The sequence below is a fragment of the Musca autumnalis genome, unplaced genomic scaffold, assembly GCF_047663935.1.
Source record: "Musca autumnalis isolate F117 unplaced genomic scaffold, ASM4766393v1 scaffold_4, whole genome shotgun sequence".
NCBI classification, from domain to species: Eukaryota; Metazoa; Arthropoda; class Insecta; order Diptera; family Muscidae; genus Musca; species Musca autumnalis.
In genome coordinates, this window is record NW_027411977.1 from 91574927 (window position 1) to 91592798 (window position 17872).

General features: G+C 37.9%; 1 protein-coding gene across 2 annotated transcripts in view; it reads right to left on the minus strand.

Annotated features, from left to right (window-relative positions):
* LOC141404294 (uncharacterized) overlaps nt 1-17872 on the minus strand; it is a 113011-nt gene that overhangs the window by 71028 nt on the left and 24111 nt on the right. The window lies entirely within an intron of this gene.

The window sequence follows — 17872 nt, forward strand, 5'->3', positions numbered from 1 at the left end:
GTGATTCGATAGCAGGTCTTAAAGTGAACTTATCCGAAATTTTGTGTGGGAGGTACCGGATGGATTGGACAAATATAGTCCATATTTTAACCTGATCTATATCTAGTAGATATATTAGGATGTGTAAAGTATGGATCAATTCGGCCACTCCCTTTAAGAGTTACCGTGTGAACAAATTTTCCGAAAATTTTTTAACTTTTGTGGGGGAGATACTCGAAAGAATGGACCTATATGGTTTATCTTCAAACTTAGACTATTTTTGGACAAAATATTACTAAGGCGTAATTTTGGACCGAATCGGCAGATCCTTTCTAGATTTATCTTGCGCTCCAACCAACTCACACGGTGACATAGGGTTTTTTTGCATCTTTCAGGCTATTTTCTCAGGAAGTATGGACTTGCCCCTAATGAAACTTGTACCGTCGTATGGAGGGCAGTGAATACAAGTTGCTAAAACAAAACTCACAGTGATTCGAGAAATGGCCCTAAACTGAACTTTTCCGAAATTTTGTGTGGGAGGTACTCGAAGGAGTGGGCCGATTGAGACCATATTAGAACCTTATCTAAGTCTGGTACACATTTCAGGATGTGCAAAGTATGGACCAAATCGGTTACTCCCTTCAAGAGTTATCGTGCGCACAAATTTTCCGAACATTTTCAAACGATTGTGTAGGAGGTACCGGAAGGAGTGGACCGATATAGCCCATCTTCGAACTTAAACTATGTTTGGGCAAAATATTACGAAAGCCAAAATTTGAACCGAATCGGTTGATTCGTTCGAGAGTTATCGTGCGCTCCAGCCAGCCAGACAGACAGACAGACGGACGGACATTGCTCAATCGACTCCAAATTGTCTGAAACACATTTCGTCCAAACATACTTGGGGTCTAAAACCATTATTTCGATGAGGCACGTTTTGCCCGTATGAAAGTGTATATACCCTCGTTAGCATAAATGCTGAGGGTATAACAAGTAAGAAAGTATCAATCAGCTGTGCCGACAGAGAAATTCCCTAAGCCTCGGGCCTAAAGAAAAGAAACAAACACAATTAGGTTCTTTTTTAATTTTTCGGCCAATTTCTCAGGAATATGAATTTGCCCCTGAACAAAATTGTACCGTCTTAATAACTGGGGCCGCATACACAACATGTTGCCAAAAATAAAAAAAATGATCCCAGACGGGTCCTTAAACTGCACTCTTTCTAAACTTTGTGGGAGAGGTAACCGAAAGAGTGGTCCGATGTATTCAATATTCGGACATAATTTGTGGCTGTATCGGTTTCTCCCTTCGAGGGTTATCTTAGTTAGTACCCAGTTTAGTTGGTACCGGCAGGCTTTTTTGTAGATTTTGGGCCATTAACTCAAGAAGTATGGACTTGCCGTCGAACAAGTAAAAAAGTATCAGTCTGCTTTGCCGACCGCCTATATGAATTGAAACTTTCATCTGCGGAATTTGTTGGCCCTTTTTGGACATTTGAACTTGTCGAAAAAATGTGGATTAGGATTTAAGTTTAAAAGTGTTACGAAGGAAGTTCTTAAAGGAATGGACAGACATTGTCCATTATGGAAGTGGATTTTATGTTGAAAGTCATATCTTTACGATAGACTTGTCCATGGGAAAAATAATATCGCTGTAAACAGGACCACAACGAACAGCATCGGTATACATTTTCAAAGACTCTTCGACCTTAGAATCTGTTCTGCACTTGTGGGGGAGGAGGTACCCTAAGGAGAGGACCGATATGGGCCATTTTAGAAGTTAAACTATGTTTAGATGAAATATTAGGAGATCGAAAGTTTGGACCAAATGCTCCATTCAAGAGATATTGATTAATAATGGGGGAAGTACCGGAAGTTGTGGACCGATATTGCACATCTTCGAACTTAAATTAAGTTTGGACAAAATATTACGAAGGCCAAATTTTGGACCACATCGGTTGATCAGTTCGAGAGTTATTGTGCTCTCCAGCCACTACATATGGTGTCATAGGGGTTTTTTACACATTTCGGGCTGTTTTCTCAAGAGTATAAACTTGTCCCGGAAAAACTTTTACCGTCGTGGTTGAGGCAGCGAATGCAAGTTGCTTCAACAAAAATCAAAGTGACTCGAGAGCAGGTCTTAAAGTGAATTTATCCGAAAATTTGTGCGGGAGGTACCCGAAGGAGTGGACGGATTGAATCCATATTGGAACCTCATCTAAGTCTTATAGAAATTTCACGATGTGCAAAGTATGGACCAAATCGGTTACTCCCTTCAAGAGTTGTCGTGCGCACAAATTTTCCGAACATTTTCGAACTTTTGTGGGGGAGGTACCGGAAGGAGTGGACCGCTATAACCCATCTTCGAACTCAAACTAAGGTTGGACAAAATATTACGAAAGCTAAATTTTGGACCGAATCGGTGGATCCGTTCGAGCCAGTCAGACAGACGGACGGACACGGCTAACTAAATCAACTCCAAACTCTCTGAAACGGATTTCGTCCAAACATACTTGGGGTCTAAAACCATTATTTCGATGAGGCACATTTTTGCCCGTATGATAGTGTATATACCCTCGTTAGCATAAATGCTGAGGGTATAAAAAGATTGCGACGTCATAACAGGCCCCGCAAGAAGAACTTTTTGGAAAAATTTTCAAAACGATCCGAGATGAGCCGTTAAACTGCATTTTCTCAAATTTTGTGTGGACGGGGCAATATGGTCCATATTCCAACTTGATGCATGACTAGATGAAATGATAAGATGTGCAAAGTTTGGACCAATCAGAAACTCTGTGTGAGAGTTATCTTGTGGATTTGCCATTTTAGTTGGTGCCTTCAGGGTTTCTTGGAGCTTTTAGGCCATTATCTCAGCAAGTATGGACTTGCCCTCGAAAACAAAAGTAACATCCTAAAGGGGCCGCTACGACAACCAGGTAAAATAATTCATAACGAACCGAGAGGAGTCTTAACCTGGCAACGACCCGAGAGGAGCTCATAAACTTTACTTTTTCCGAATTTTGTGAAGGAATGGACCGATAAAGTCCATATTCGAACCCGATCTATATCTGGGAGGATTAATACGACGTGCAAAGTTTGAACCAAATCGATTGCTCCCTTCGAGAATTGTCGCTCACACCATTGTACAGAAAAATTGAGTGGACCGATATGGTCCATGTTCGGACTTAAACTAAACTTGGCCGGAATATAGCGAAGTGCAAATTTTGATTTGAATCGGTTAATTTATCGGTTAGTTATCGTGCGCTCCAGCCGGAATTTGTCTGAAACGAAATTACTATTATTTCAGTCGTATCAAAGTGTATATCGTCACCATTAATGCCCGAAGTCGTATCTCCAAAAAGTCAAAATTAGTTTTTTGATTAAATCTAATACATAAGACTAAAATACATGCTCTTGCAAAATTTCAAGCTTTTACGTCAAAAAAATAACGATCCTATTCAAGAAAAGGCATTTCGGAAAATGTGATAATTAGACAGCGGAATCCTATGCAAATGCATATTTGGTTAGGATGGTCGTAGAGAAAATCTGATTAGACAGAAACTCGTTTTATTACAAAATAAAACAAATTAGGCCCAGAAATTTTTGCATATTTTGCATATCGTGCATATTTTGACATATTTTTACATATCTGCATAAACTGAGCATATGCAAAACCATATGCAAAAATATATTGAAGGATTTGTGGTCTAAATATCCCACCGAAATGACTGAAATTTGGTATTAAGTCTTCGTTAGGGGTATGCAACTTTACAACTGAAATCTGTCCGCATAGGTCCACGTCTACATATAGCCGCCATAGAACGGTTCCTCCCGATTTTCGATATTTTGAAGGTTGTGGCCTCAATATCCCACCGAAATGACTGAAATTTGGCATTTTGTCTTCGTTGTGGGTATAAAACTTTCCACCTGAAATTTGTCGGTATAGATCCACGTCTTCATATAGCCCCAATAGAACAGTACCTCTGGATTTCTGAAATTTGGAAGGTTGTGCCCTCAATATCCCTCGGAAATGGCGGAAATTTGGTATTAAGTCTTCGTTGGGGGTATAAAACTATCCACCTGAAATTTATCGGTATAGGTCCATGTCTTCATATAGCCGCCATAAAATGGTACCTCCCGATTTTCGGTATTTTGAAGGTTGTGGCCTCCATATCTCACCGAAATGACTGAAATTTGGAATTTTGTCTTCGTTGTGGGTATAAAACTTTCAGCCTGAAATTTATCGGTATAGGTCCACGTCTTCATATAGCCCCTATCGAACGGTAGCTCCGGATTTCTGGTATTTTGAAGGTTGTGCCCTCAATATCCCTCCGAAATGGCTGAAATTTTGTATTAAGTCTTCCTTGGGGGTATAAGACTATCCACCTGAAATTTATAGGTATAGGTTCACGTCTTCATATAGCCCCCATAGAATGGTACCTCCCGATTTTCGGTATTTTGAAGGTTGTGCCCTGAATATCCCTCCGAAATGGCTGAAATTTTGTATTAAGTCTTCCTTTGAGGTAAAAAAACTTTCCACCTAAGATTTGTCGGTTTAGGTTCAGGCCTTCATATAGTCCCCATAGAACGATACCTCCCGATTTTCGCTATTTTGAAGGTTGTGGCTGTAGCTATACATTTCTCTATTTTATTGACTTGTCTGAATAGAATTTTAAACAGAAAAATTGTACACACAAACATTTTTGTACCTATTATTGAAAAATTTGTTGCATAACAAAATATGCAAAAATTTATGCATTTTGCATAATTTTGCATATGCCATATGTTTCGATTGCAATGTAATCAGAAGCCAAAAATATGCCCAGTCCCAAAATTTGACATGAATCGGATCAAAAATAGGGGTTGCATAAAATTCCGCTGTCTAGTGATAACATGATTTTGTTGTAATGACGGATCCCAAAACCAAGCGTTTCTGCGGTTTTGGTTTCATTACTTACTCCCATTCGTATATGATATGATATATGGGGTCTATAGGAAAAAAATGCAAACTTTAAAAACACCGATACACGTGTCTCATATTTTTAGCTCTACTTTCATAGTCTACTCAGTTTTTCTTGTCATTTTTTTTTTTTTTTTGTCGCGCATTGTAATGGATCCCAGGCTTTCAGTTTGCAAGGCGGGTGTGCATATCATTACACCACGGTGCAACTTTAGACTGAATTCATCAAAATAGCGCTGTGAAGACATGTGATCAGAGCATCTGCAATACTGTCAGAGCAATAACGCATTAATTCTTAAAAATAAAAAAAATGTTATTTTCTCAATTATCTGCTTGAAAAAAAATCCTAAAAATAAATCTTAGTAACAATTTCAACTGCGACTTAATAAATGTTAGATATAAAATGTGGGCATTCCAGTTGTTTTATTGCTTAAATTAAACTATCAGAAGAATGTCAAGTACATATAAAATAATACAAAAATTAAGTAAAAGAATTCTTGCAAATTAATTTAATCTCATGAGCAGCAAGCGGCCGTCCGTCCGTCCACACTCAACAAAACTTATCAACGAGATTTTACAAATGTGAGTGGTTTGATATTGTGTACATTTCTTTCGTTGATTTCATGCAAATCCAGTTCAAATCAAAGTTGAAAAAAGGAAATTTGAAATAAAATTTGATAAAACTTAGCTTCAAAGAAATTACAACAAATACATACACATTAGGGAAATGCATTTTTGACTCTTTATCTTAAAAAGTTTTCCTATAGCAGGAATGTATGAACTTTTGCTTATTAATGACTAATATGTAGTTTATTCCATTTAATTCTTGTGCTTAGTTTATTTCTTCTTCGGTTGACGTAGGGGATGGAAGATACCAAGGAACGGTCCTGACCGGTTTTAACATGGCAAAGCCCAGTATTTATCTTGGTCCCTCTTTCATCTCAAGTGGACACTGACCTCCCCGTGGTGTCACCTGGGGAACTGCCTTTAACACCCGTTAAAGGTAGTGAGCTAACATGTGCCGCGCGTTCACCCATAAGTACGTTAAAAACTTGGGTTTGGGCGTCGGGTTAGTAACCCTCCCCTAGAAAAAACAGCCTACTATGAAAAAACGAAAGAAAAGAAAAACAAACAACCCCTCTAAAGTTGACGAACCTCGCAAACGTTTTAAGGACCATTATCTGCGAATCTGCACCTGGAATGTTCGCACTGTTTATAGAGAAGGTTCAGTCTTCGCTTTGGCAGACGTACTTGAAAAGTACAAGGCCGATATTACTGCCATACAGGAAATACGATGGAATGGGAATGGCGTCACAAAAACACCTAAAGGTGACGCACTGTATTATAGCTGCCATGACACAAAGCATGAGTTTGGTTGCGGATTCGTAGTTAGTCGGAGACTAAAACATCTGGTATCCAGCTTCACCCCAGTGAATGAAAGACTTGCTGCAATTCGAATAAAAGCTAAATTCTTCAACATCAGCTTTATTTGCGCTTATGCTCCCACTGAAGAAAAGGACGAACAGACCAAAGATATATTTTACGAGCGCTTAGAAGAAACATATGACCGTTGCCCTGCCCATGACTTTAAAATCATTCTAGGCGATTTTAATGCCAAAATTGGAAAGGAGAATATCTTTGGCCCAACAATCGGGAAATTCAGTCTCCACAGTGAAACATCTGACAATGGTATGAGGCTGATAGACTTTGCAGCTGCAAAAAATATGGTAGTTAGTAGTACCAGATTTAATCATCTCGATATTCATATGGGCACCTGGCTGTCTCCAGATCAAAGAACAAGTAATCAAATTGATCATGTTGTGATAGATGGCAGACATTCATCAAGCGTGTTGGATGTACGATCGTTCCGAGGCGCAAACATTGATTCGGACCACTACATTGTTGCAGCAAAGGTACGTACCCATCTAAAAGTTGCAAATAAAGCACGAACAGACACAACGCGCAAGTTGGACATCGATAGGCTGCAAACACAACAGATAGCCACAGCATATTCCACTCAACTAGCCCAACTGCTTAACGCGAGCACTCCTTGTCCCGATAACATAACAACACAATGGCAAAATATTGCCCACTCCATGCAAACAGCCGCAAAATCCATACTTGGATTCCAGAGACCTCCACAAAGGAATTCATGGTATGACCAGGAGTGTCGTGCTGCTACCAAAGAAAAAATGCGGCATATAGAGCTACTTTACAATCAGTAGCAACGCGTAGCGCGCGAGAGAGATATCGGGAGAAAAGGAGAGCAGAGAAACGTCTTTTCCGCAAGAAAGAGAAATGAAAAGGCGGGAGTGTGAAAAAATCGAGATGTACAGGAGCCAGAATGAAGTCCGAAAATTCTACCAAAGAGTAAAACATCAAACAGAGGGCTTTGGTACAGGCACATCCTCCTGTAGAGACCAGCAAGGTAATCTGGTAACAGATACAGATAGCGTGCTCAGGATATGGAAGGAACATTTCTCCAATCTGCTGGTATCCAATAGTAGCGAAGACAATGATACCACAGATCCAAGCCCAGAAGATGGTATAGAATATATACCGCCCAGCCAAGATGAGGTAAAAGCAGCAATCAACCGGCTGAAGAATAATAAAACAGCAGGAGCCGATGGCTTACCAGCCGAGCTGTTTAAAACCGGAGGCGACGCGCTGATAAGGTGTATGCATCAGCTAGTTAGCACCATCTGGCAGAAAGAAGAACGCGTACCCGACGATTGGAACCAGAGCATCCTATGTCCCGTCCACAAGAAAGGAGATAAGCCTGTATGCTCCAACTATAGGAGCATAAGTCTTCTCCCTATTGCCTAAAAGATAGTTTCAGGGATATTGTGCGAACGACTAAAGCCAATGGTCAACGAAATAATTGGACCAAGTCCACCATTGACCAGATATTTACCCTGCGGCAAATCCTAGAGAAGACCCAAAAGGTGGAGATCGACACATATCACCTTTTTGTCGATTATAAAGCAGCATTCGACAGACCCCTCCGATCAAAGGTATTCCATGCAATGTTTGAATTTGGTATACCCGCAAAGCTCATCCGGCTTTGTAAGATGACTTTAACTGATACTAGGTCCTCAGTTAAAATTGGAAAGAACCTGTCCGAAGAATTTTGTACCAAAAGAGGTTTCAGACAAGGAGACAGCCTTTCGTGTGACCTTTTCAACATTTTGCTGGAAAAGGTAATACAAGATGCAAATGTCAAAAGAAATGGCACAATTTACACCAATATCCACATGTTACTTGCTTATGCTGATGACATAGACATCATGGGACGATCAGTAAAGGAAGCAACTGATACCTTTAGGAAGGTCGAAGCAGAATCTGCGAAAGTGGGTCTGGCGGTAAACGGCGAAAAGACCAAATTGATGGTGTGGACGCGCAAAGCGTCTATAGAGCTCGGACCCACTGTGGAAGTTGGTACCTACAATTTTGAGGTAGTTAAAGACTTCGTCTACCTCGGCACTGCCATAAAAACACAACAAACAACATCAGTTGTGAAATAAGAAGAAGAATTGTATTGACCAACAGATGCTACTATGGTTTAAGTAAGCAATTTAAAAACAAAGCCACATCTCGTCAAACAAAAATAACACTATACAAAACGCTGATACTACCCGTGATAATGTATGGCTCCGAAGCCTGGGTACTTGCGCAAGCAGATAAGGCAGTGCTTGGTGTGTTTGAGAGGAAAATTCTTCGAAAGATCTACGGGCCGATTTGCGTTGACGGTGAATATCGACGTCGTATGAACCACGAGCTATATCAGCTATACAAAGACATTAATATAGTTAAACGTATCGAGATGCAACGATTGCGTTGGTGGTGACATATCCTGAAGATATGTCACCTCAAAATGAAGCTACAACAACGCCAAACAGAGATATGGAGCTATTTTCCCCAAGTATTATAGGGGAAAAATTAAAAACTTCATCGCGCGATATCTCAGAAACTTGACCTATGACGAAAATTTCCTTTTGGGTTCTTAGTATACTCAGCAAGGGCTTTCATCTCCAAAAGAAATTTTCCACCCCCCAAAAATGCTGCTGCACAGTGTTATCATTGGTTCCGTAGCCAATTGTTACTCGCTGAAGGTTTTGAAGAACTATCACGTAGCTCTGAAGGACTATCCAAAAGCTCTAATGGTCCTGAAGCTCAAAAAATCCCTGCCAGTACCATACTAAAATGACTGATGAGTACGATAACATACGAATAGAGTCGAGGTCTATATTACGAACTATCTGTTAAAGAGAAAACTAGATTTCAGTACAAGATGAAGTCTCTGACTTTAACAAAAATATTGCCCAACTCCGACTTCACTTTCCTGGAAATAGTGGTATTGTATTTTATATCCAAATGTTTCCATACGCTAAAAAATATGATTTTCCACTTTAAAAATTTTCTTTTCCATAAAACTAAGGATATAAGAGAGCTATCACATGTTATCTAAAAAAGGCAAACAAAAAACACTTCAAATGCATGTAAGCAAAAAAAAACACTTATGAATGAACAAAGAAGAATAACATTTGTTGTTGATATTCTCACTTTAAGTGAAGGTCATTTAACAAACACACATCCGACGCCTATCAACAACATCACCATTTCAAAAACACTTTCAGAGCGAACGAACACCACAAATCCGGGCAATGAAACATAAAATGTAACCCGAGAGAATCAGTTCGGTTCGTTCAATTGTTTTGGCATCAATCCATCCTCTGCCTATCTCGTCGCATTGATTGTTTTGAGTGTCAAACAAGATCAAGTGTTTTGTTGTAACATTTTTATTTTAAGACAATTGAACTTGAATTGTTGTTGTTGTTGAACGAGTTGCATTTCTGACCGATCTGTTCTTTTTTTATCTGCTTGAAATTAAATTGAGAAATTTTACAAATTACGAATGAAACACTCAAACACACATACACAAGTAACATGTTCGTTACAGCTCCCAGCCAGCAATTGGGAGTGAGTGAGTCACTTCCTCTATCAGAAGTAATCGCATTCTGAACTTCTATTCTAGAAAATAGCGATCCTTTATCATTTTACAATAACAATTGCATTGCTGTCCCTTTTTGAACTTCTTGAATAACTACCTAGTGTCAGAAAAGGAGATCGAAATTCTATTATTGCTTTTTTACACTAACAATGCTACTACTTACGACTATCGCATGGGCAGACACTTTCTCTGGTCAATGCAGACACTTCGATTGTTTACGTTCATTTGAGGCGTGTACAACCTTAAACTAATATAAGACTTTAGTCTATCTGGTGTTTATAAGGTACGGTGGTGCAGTGGTAAACATGTTCGCTTTGCATTCTTAAGGTCATGGGTTTGATTCCCAGGCCAGGCAACATAACATTTTTAAAAGTACAAAAATTAATGAAGGTGGCAATTTCATCTAAGGATAGTTCTTTAAAAACGTATGTAATTTGAAACATTAATTAGAATAGTAAAAAAATAAAAATTAAAAAAATAACAACAGATAAAATGAAAAACAAAAAAAAAATGTTTTTTTTTGTTCATCACAACCAATTTTATCGCTAAAAGTACTTCTAGGAAGTCTCGAAAGCGGCATTCACAAGTAGTGTCGTGGACGTGGTTCATTTCTTCCCGAACGGTGTGCCTACTTCAATTAGAATGCGATATCGCGGATGTGTATTTCTATCGCCTGGGAGTGACTGCTTCGGGTAATGGGCGATAAAAAATGCTTGCTGGGCTATACCTAACTCTCAGCGCGACGTACAAAAATGATTCACAAGTATTCACACTGTGTGTGATAGATTGTGAGATAAATTGGATTTCAAATTGGAAAATTTAATTTTAGCGAAGACACGAACCAACAACAACAGCGTACTGTACAGAGCACTTCTTGGGCTAAATTTAAATTTTAATTTAATGACAAAATTTAATTTAAGAATGAAACTATTAATATCTTTATAATATTTGAAAAATATTTAACTGAATTAAAGGAAGCTGTAAATATTTATTTAGCATACAATTTTATTATATTAATGAGATTTGTTTAAATGTTTACATAATTACATATATACATGTCAAACAAAATTGGAAAAAAAATTATGTTATATACCCACTACGAAAGCTGCTAAAGGGTAATTACTTTGGGGGACCCACTAAATAATGGGGAGGGGTTCGTCGACGGAATATTTTTTTCTGGATAGGGCATTTAAAGTCCATCAAACCCATGTCTTTCAAAAAATTCTAAATATTTTCAGATTTTGGAAAAAATTTATTTTATATACCCACTATGAAAGCTGTTAAAGGGTAATTACTGTGGCCCCCCACTAAATAATGGGGAGGGGTTCGTCCACGGAATATTTTTTCTGGAGAGGGCATCTAATGTCCATCAAGCCCATGTCTTTCAAAAAATTCTAAATATTTTCAGATTTTGGAAAAAAATTATTTTATAAACCCACTACGAAAGCTGCTAAAGGGTAATTCCTTGGGGGCCCCCACTAATAATGGGAAGGGGTTCGTCCACGGAATATTTTTTTTCTGGATAGGGCATCGAATGTCCATCAAGCCCATGTCTTTCAAGAAATTCTAAATATTTTGAGATTTTGGAAAAATTATTTTATGTACCCACTACGAAAGCTGCTAAAGGGAAATGCCTTTGGGGCCCCCACTAAATAATAGGGAGGGGTTCGTCCACGGAATATTTTTTTCTGGATATGGCATCGAATGTCCATCAAGCCCATGTCTATCAAAAAATTCTAAATATTTTGAGATTTTGGAAAAAAAAATATTTTATATACCCACTACGAAAGCTGCTAAAGTGTAATTACTTTGGGGCCCCCACTAAATAATGGGGAGGGGTTCGTCCACGGAATATTTTTTTCTGGATAGGGCATCTAATGTCCATCAAGCCCATGTCTTTCAAAAAATTCTAAATATTTTCAGATTTTGGAAAAAAATTATTTTATAAACCCACTACGAAAGCTGCCAAAGGGTAATTCCTTTGGGGCTCCCACTAAATAATGGAGAGGGGTTCGTCCACGGAATATTTTTTCTGGATAGGGCATCGAATGTCCATCAAGCCCATGTCTTTCAAGAAATTCTAAATATTTTGAGATTTTGGAAAAAATTATTTTATGTACCCACTACGAAAGCTGCTAAAGGGCCCCCACTAAATAATGGGGAGGGATTCGTCGACGGAATATTTTTTTCTGGATAGGGCATCTAAAGTCCATCAAGTCCATGTCTTTCAAAAAATTCTAAATATTTTCAGATTTTGGAAAAAAATTATTTTATATACCCACTACGAAAGCTGCTAAAGGGTAATTACTGTGGGGCCCCCACAAAATAATGGGGAGGGGTTCGTCCACGGAATATTTTTTTCTGGATAGGGCATATAATGTCCATCAAGCCCATGTCTTTCAAAAAATTCTAAATATTTTCAGATTTTGGAAAAAAATTATTTTATAAACCCACTACGAAAGCTGCCAAAGGGTAATTCCTTTGGGGCTCCCACTAAATAATGGGGAGGGGTTCGTCCACGGAATATTTTTTTCTGGATAGGGCATATAATGTCCATCAAGCCCATGTCTTTCAAGAAATTCTAAATATTTTGAGATTTTGGAAAAAATTATTTTATGTACCCACTAAGCTGCTAAATAATGGGGAGGGCATCGAATGTCCATCAAGCCCATGTCTTTCAAAGAACCCTTCCCCAATTTTATGACGACTCGAGCTCAAAAATAAGTGTGACTGATGAATTCGTTTAAATGCGAATTCAACCGAAACGCCTAAAAACTCTCGTAGCCGCATATGTAAACCAAATTCATCAGTCACACTTATTCTTGAGCTCGAGTCGTCATAAAATTGGGGAAGGGTTCTTTGTTTCAATACAAAGAACTAAGAGAACTGATGAGTCCAAGTGGCGTTGGACGAAACTAGTCTTCTCTGCCATCCCCAAAAGTAATCAATTTTAACTACATCCCACTTTAAACTTGTTTTTAAATTTGAAAACAACAAATATGAGATTAAGCTTGACTTAAATACAAATAGTAAGTAAAAGACACATCTCAACAAAACTGCCAAAGTGAATCTAAAATGTTTTCCTGAAAATAATTTTGGCAATTAAAAATGATTCTGAATTTCTGTTCATAATAGGTCAAGCCGTAACCATCACCTTTATTAACGAATTCCCAAGCAGGGGTACTTGCAAGGGCAAATGATTTCTGCGCTTAACTGATTTTACTTAATATTGCTGATGAACATCTATTAAAAAGCAGCACGCTGTAGCCGTTTCCAATTTCAAGTGACAAAACAAAATGTTTGGCAAAATTTGCTTGTCACCCCCGCAAGCACTCTTAAAGGAAACCCGCATTTCTAATCTATCTCTGATTGTTGGTGGCACAATTAAGGATAACAATATTTTGAGCTATGATCTCGATGGCAGAGACAACCAGCGACAATTTGCAGTGTTGAACATTACTTCTGTCCGACCCATAAAAGCAAAAAAGCTTGAAAATTGTTGAACAACAAATTGCAGGAAGTTTACTAAATAACTCTGTGTGGTTGAACTCAGCGTAGAAGAAGTGCATGCAAACATTACTACAATGGCAAAACCGCATAACTCCCCCTAGATTTTTAGTCACTACCACCACCAACCACCACGTCATGTATTTTGAGGGGTTAAAACAAACATTTCTTATTCTCGAACATGAATCATAAAATGGGCTTATGAAGGAAATACACACACAAAAAGAAACAGCGCTTTAAAAATTTGTTATGCCACACAAATGTTTGTCGTTCCCTGGCCCGCCCGCTTTGTGCAATTTCATGTTCAGTTTTTTATTGTTTGCACTGCAACTGGCGTACAATGAATATCCCTAGCCGATGGAGGGAGGCAGGAAGGTAGAGAGAGAGGAGAGAAAAAGGAAGCCGTTTGGGACTTTAGAGACTTCATCAGCAGCAACATGTTTTGGGTCAACAGGACAATGATCCCACCAAAACAACAATAAAAAAATACAAACACGTACAATGAATGAATAATAACTGAGATGTACTCTTTTTTTCCTTGTTGTACAAATGCACACATTCACACAAAATACATAGAATATGTATGCAAATGAAAAGGCTAACAACAAACAGAAGCAAACACCCAGCTACAACAAGTTTTAATATAAAATAACAAACAAAAAATAATAAAAAAACATGAAGCTTCATTATTACTCTATTACTGTACCAAACTATGTTTTGGGCGGGATGCAAATCCTTAGCCGCCTTACAATCTTCCTTCGGTGACATGTTCCACAGGGCATTTCCAATATTTAGAGCCATAAATTGTTTATATTTATGTATGTTTTACCTTCTCCTGCTTCTAATTTCGATATATCTACGCAGTTACACAGAAAGCGGTCAGTGTTGCAGAATGGCCCAAGAGCTTGGCCTCCAAATGCGATCGAGACACAGCGAATGAAAGCCGACGAACTACCATTCTGAATATGGCATCAAATTGGCACCCCATTTCATTTGCATATCATCAACAATGATGGAATGAAAACGCAGCAACGTATAAGCGGACCTCCATAAAGCCATTGGGAACATAAATGTTAAAGTTGCTCTCTTTGATTTCGTATTTTTTTTCGTGTCTTCTAAGTCGATCTGTTATTATAAAATCGTTTCATTTCGTGATCAAATAGTAGTGACATATGGTTGGCCGAACTTGTTATACCCTCCACCATAAAATATGCTGAACTAAAATGGAATAATTAGTTCCGTTTCCTGTCCACAATTTTAGGTACAAAAATGGATATACAAAACGCCTAAATTATCAAATCTAAAAAATTTGTTCAATCAGGTGGTACCTTTATAAGGGGGCTATATGAAAGTGTGGACCTATGTTGACAATTTTTGGTGGAAAAGTTTTGTGATAGCAGGAAACCTAAAATATCAATATAACAGTAGTACCGTCAAAAACAGATTGCAAAACCCTTCAAAATACCGAAAATCGAAAGGCACCGTTATATGGGGCTTATATTTAAACACATCATGGCCCAATTATAAAGGTCCTCTCTCAAAAACAAATGATTTTGATTTGAGCTGTCAAAATTCATATTTGTCATTTCAATTCGCTGTGAGGTAGAGAAATGTCAAACTGTAGAGGAACAGGTAGATGTATATCGAAAAAAGAAAACAAATCAACTTTATTTTGTACACGTAAAATGTCAACATTTGTTGTGTTTTGTATTAGAATTTAATTTACAATAACTTATTTTGGCAGCTAAAGATCGATCAGCTGGTATTTTCTGTTACGCCAAACAAAAATAACTGCGTCAACAACTTTTTCTCGGAAAATGTTATGTATGCATCTACCTTAATTGACAATAAAGAAATTCGCTTCAAACATATTCCGTGTCGGCGAAAACAATTTTTTCGCCTTTGTTTATGAACTTTGACATTTCAAATCTTTGTTTTTGTTTGAATTCGCTTGAGAGAGGACCTGTATAATTGGGCTATGAAACACATGGACCTACATTGACAACTTTTGGTGGAGAAGTGTTGTAATCAATAGAAGCGTGTGCGAAAATAAATTGGAATTTAAATTGGAAAATTTAATTTTAGCAAAGACACCCACCCTTAACATAGCTCTGTCAAAGAACTAACATAGCTCACTTATAGAGTTAACGAGCGATGTAAGACTAAATTGAAATTGGAATTTAATGAAAAAAATTTAATTCAAGGAAGAAAGTATTAAATTCCCTTTAACATGTGAAGATTTTAAACAAAATGAAGGGAAAGTGTAAATATATTTTTAATATAAAATTTAAATGTATTTATGAACTTTGCATAAACGTTTAAATAATACATCCGTGCATAAATAACCACCTTTTTGACCCCCGTTTAAAAACGCAGGCGCGTGCGTCATTGGGACTTTTTGGGATTTTTTCAGAATCAGCATCAAACATACATCTAGGCCATGTATTTCGGGTAGTTCTAAACCTATTCAAATTCAAATGTTGGTAAAAAATTATTTTATATACCCCCAATACCAAATCTGCTGAAATGCATATTCTGTTGGGCCCACTGTCCAAAAACGGTGAGGCGTACGTCGACGGAATATTTTTTTTGTAATCAGCATCGAAAATACTCATAGGCCATGCGTTACGATTAGTTCTAAACCTGTTGAGATGTTGGTAAAAAATTATTTTTTATACCCCCACATCTGCTGAAGTGCATGTGATTTTGAGCCCACTGTTCAAAAATGGTGAGGCGTGCGTCGATGGAATATTTTTTTTTTTTTTTTTGGAATCAGCATCGAAAATACCTATATGCCATGCGTTTCGAATAGTTCTAACCCTGTTCAGATGTTGGTAAAAAAAATGTATACCCCCAATACCAAATCTGCTGAAGTGCATATTCTGAAGTGCATATTCTGGAATCAGCATCGAAAACACTTATAGGCCATGTATTCCGAATAGTTCTAAACCGGTTGAGATGTTGGTAAAAAATTATTTTTTATACCCCCAAATCTGCTGAAGTGCTTGTCCTGTTGGGCCCACTGTTCAAAAATGGTGAGGCGTGCGTCGGCAGAATATTTTGTTGGAATCAGCATCGAAAATACTTATAGGCCATGCGTTTCGAATAGTTCTAAACCTGTTGAGATGTTGGTAAAAAATTATTTTTTATACCCCCAATACCAAATCTGCTGAAGGGTATATCCTGTTGTGCCCACTGTCCAAAAACGGTGAGGCGTGCGTCGACGGGATAATTTTTTTGGAATCAGCATCGAAAATACCTATAGGTCATGCGTTTGAAATAGTTCTAAACCTGTTCAGATGTTGGTAAAAAAAAAAAATTTATACCCCCAATACCAAATCTGCTGAAGTGCATATTCCACTGTTCAAAAATAATGAGGCGTGTGTCGACGGGATATTTTTTTTTTTTGGAATCAGTATCGAAAGTACTTATAGGCCATGCGTTTCGAATAGTTCTAAACCTGTTGAGATGTTGGTAACAAATTATTTTGTATACCCCCAATACCAAATCTGCTGAAGTGCATATCCTGTTGGGCCCACTGTTGAAAAATGGTGAGGCGTGCGTCGACGGAATATTTTTTTTGGAATCATCATCGAAAATACTTATAGGCCATGCATTTCGAATAGTTCTAAATCTGTCCAGATGTTGGTAAAAAATTATTTTTTATACCCCCAGTACCAAATCTGCTGAAGTGCATATCCTGTTGGGCCCACTGTTGAAAAATAGTGAGGCGTGCGTCGACGGAATATTTTTTTTTTTTTGAATCAGCATCGAAAATACTTATAGGCCATGCATTTCGAATAGTTCTAAACCTGTCCAGATTTTGTTAAAAAAATTATTTTATATACCCCCAATACCAAATCTGCTGAAATGCATATTCTGTTGGGCCCACTGTTCAAAAATGGTGAGGCGTGTGTCGACGGGATAATTTTTTTTTTTTTTTTTTTTGGAATCAGCGTCGAAAATACTTATAGGCCATGCGTTCTAAACCTGTTGAGATGTTGGTAAAAAATTATTTTTTATACCCCCAATACCAAATCTGCTGAAGTGCATATCCTGTTGGGCCCACATTTCAAAAATGGTGAGGCGTGCGTTTCGAATAGTTCTAAACCTGTTGAGATGTTGGTAAAAAATACCCCTCATACCCTGTCTTTATTTCAAAATCTTGCGATTTTTCTTCCAATAAATGCTTTTAGACTATGTTTAAACAACATGTTCGTTCTATTAGAGTTGATATTAACGAATTTCTACCTCATTTTTTGGAGAAAAGGAGGGCAAAATTTTGACATTTCTTACCGGGCCCACCATTTTTAGCTCTGAAATCTTCAAAATACCAAAATTTGAACTAGTTCAAAGGAACTACTCCACAAAAGGAACAACCGGTACTATGTCCGACTATGCGGTTTAGCTAATTCC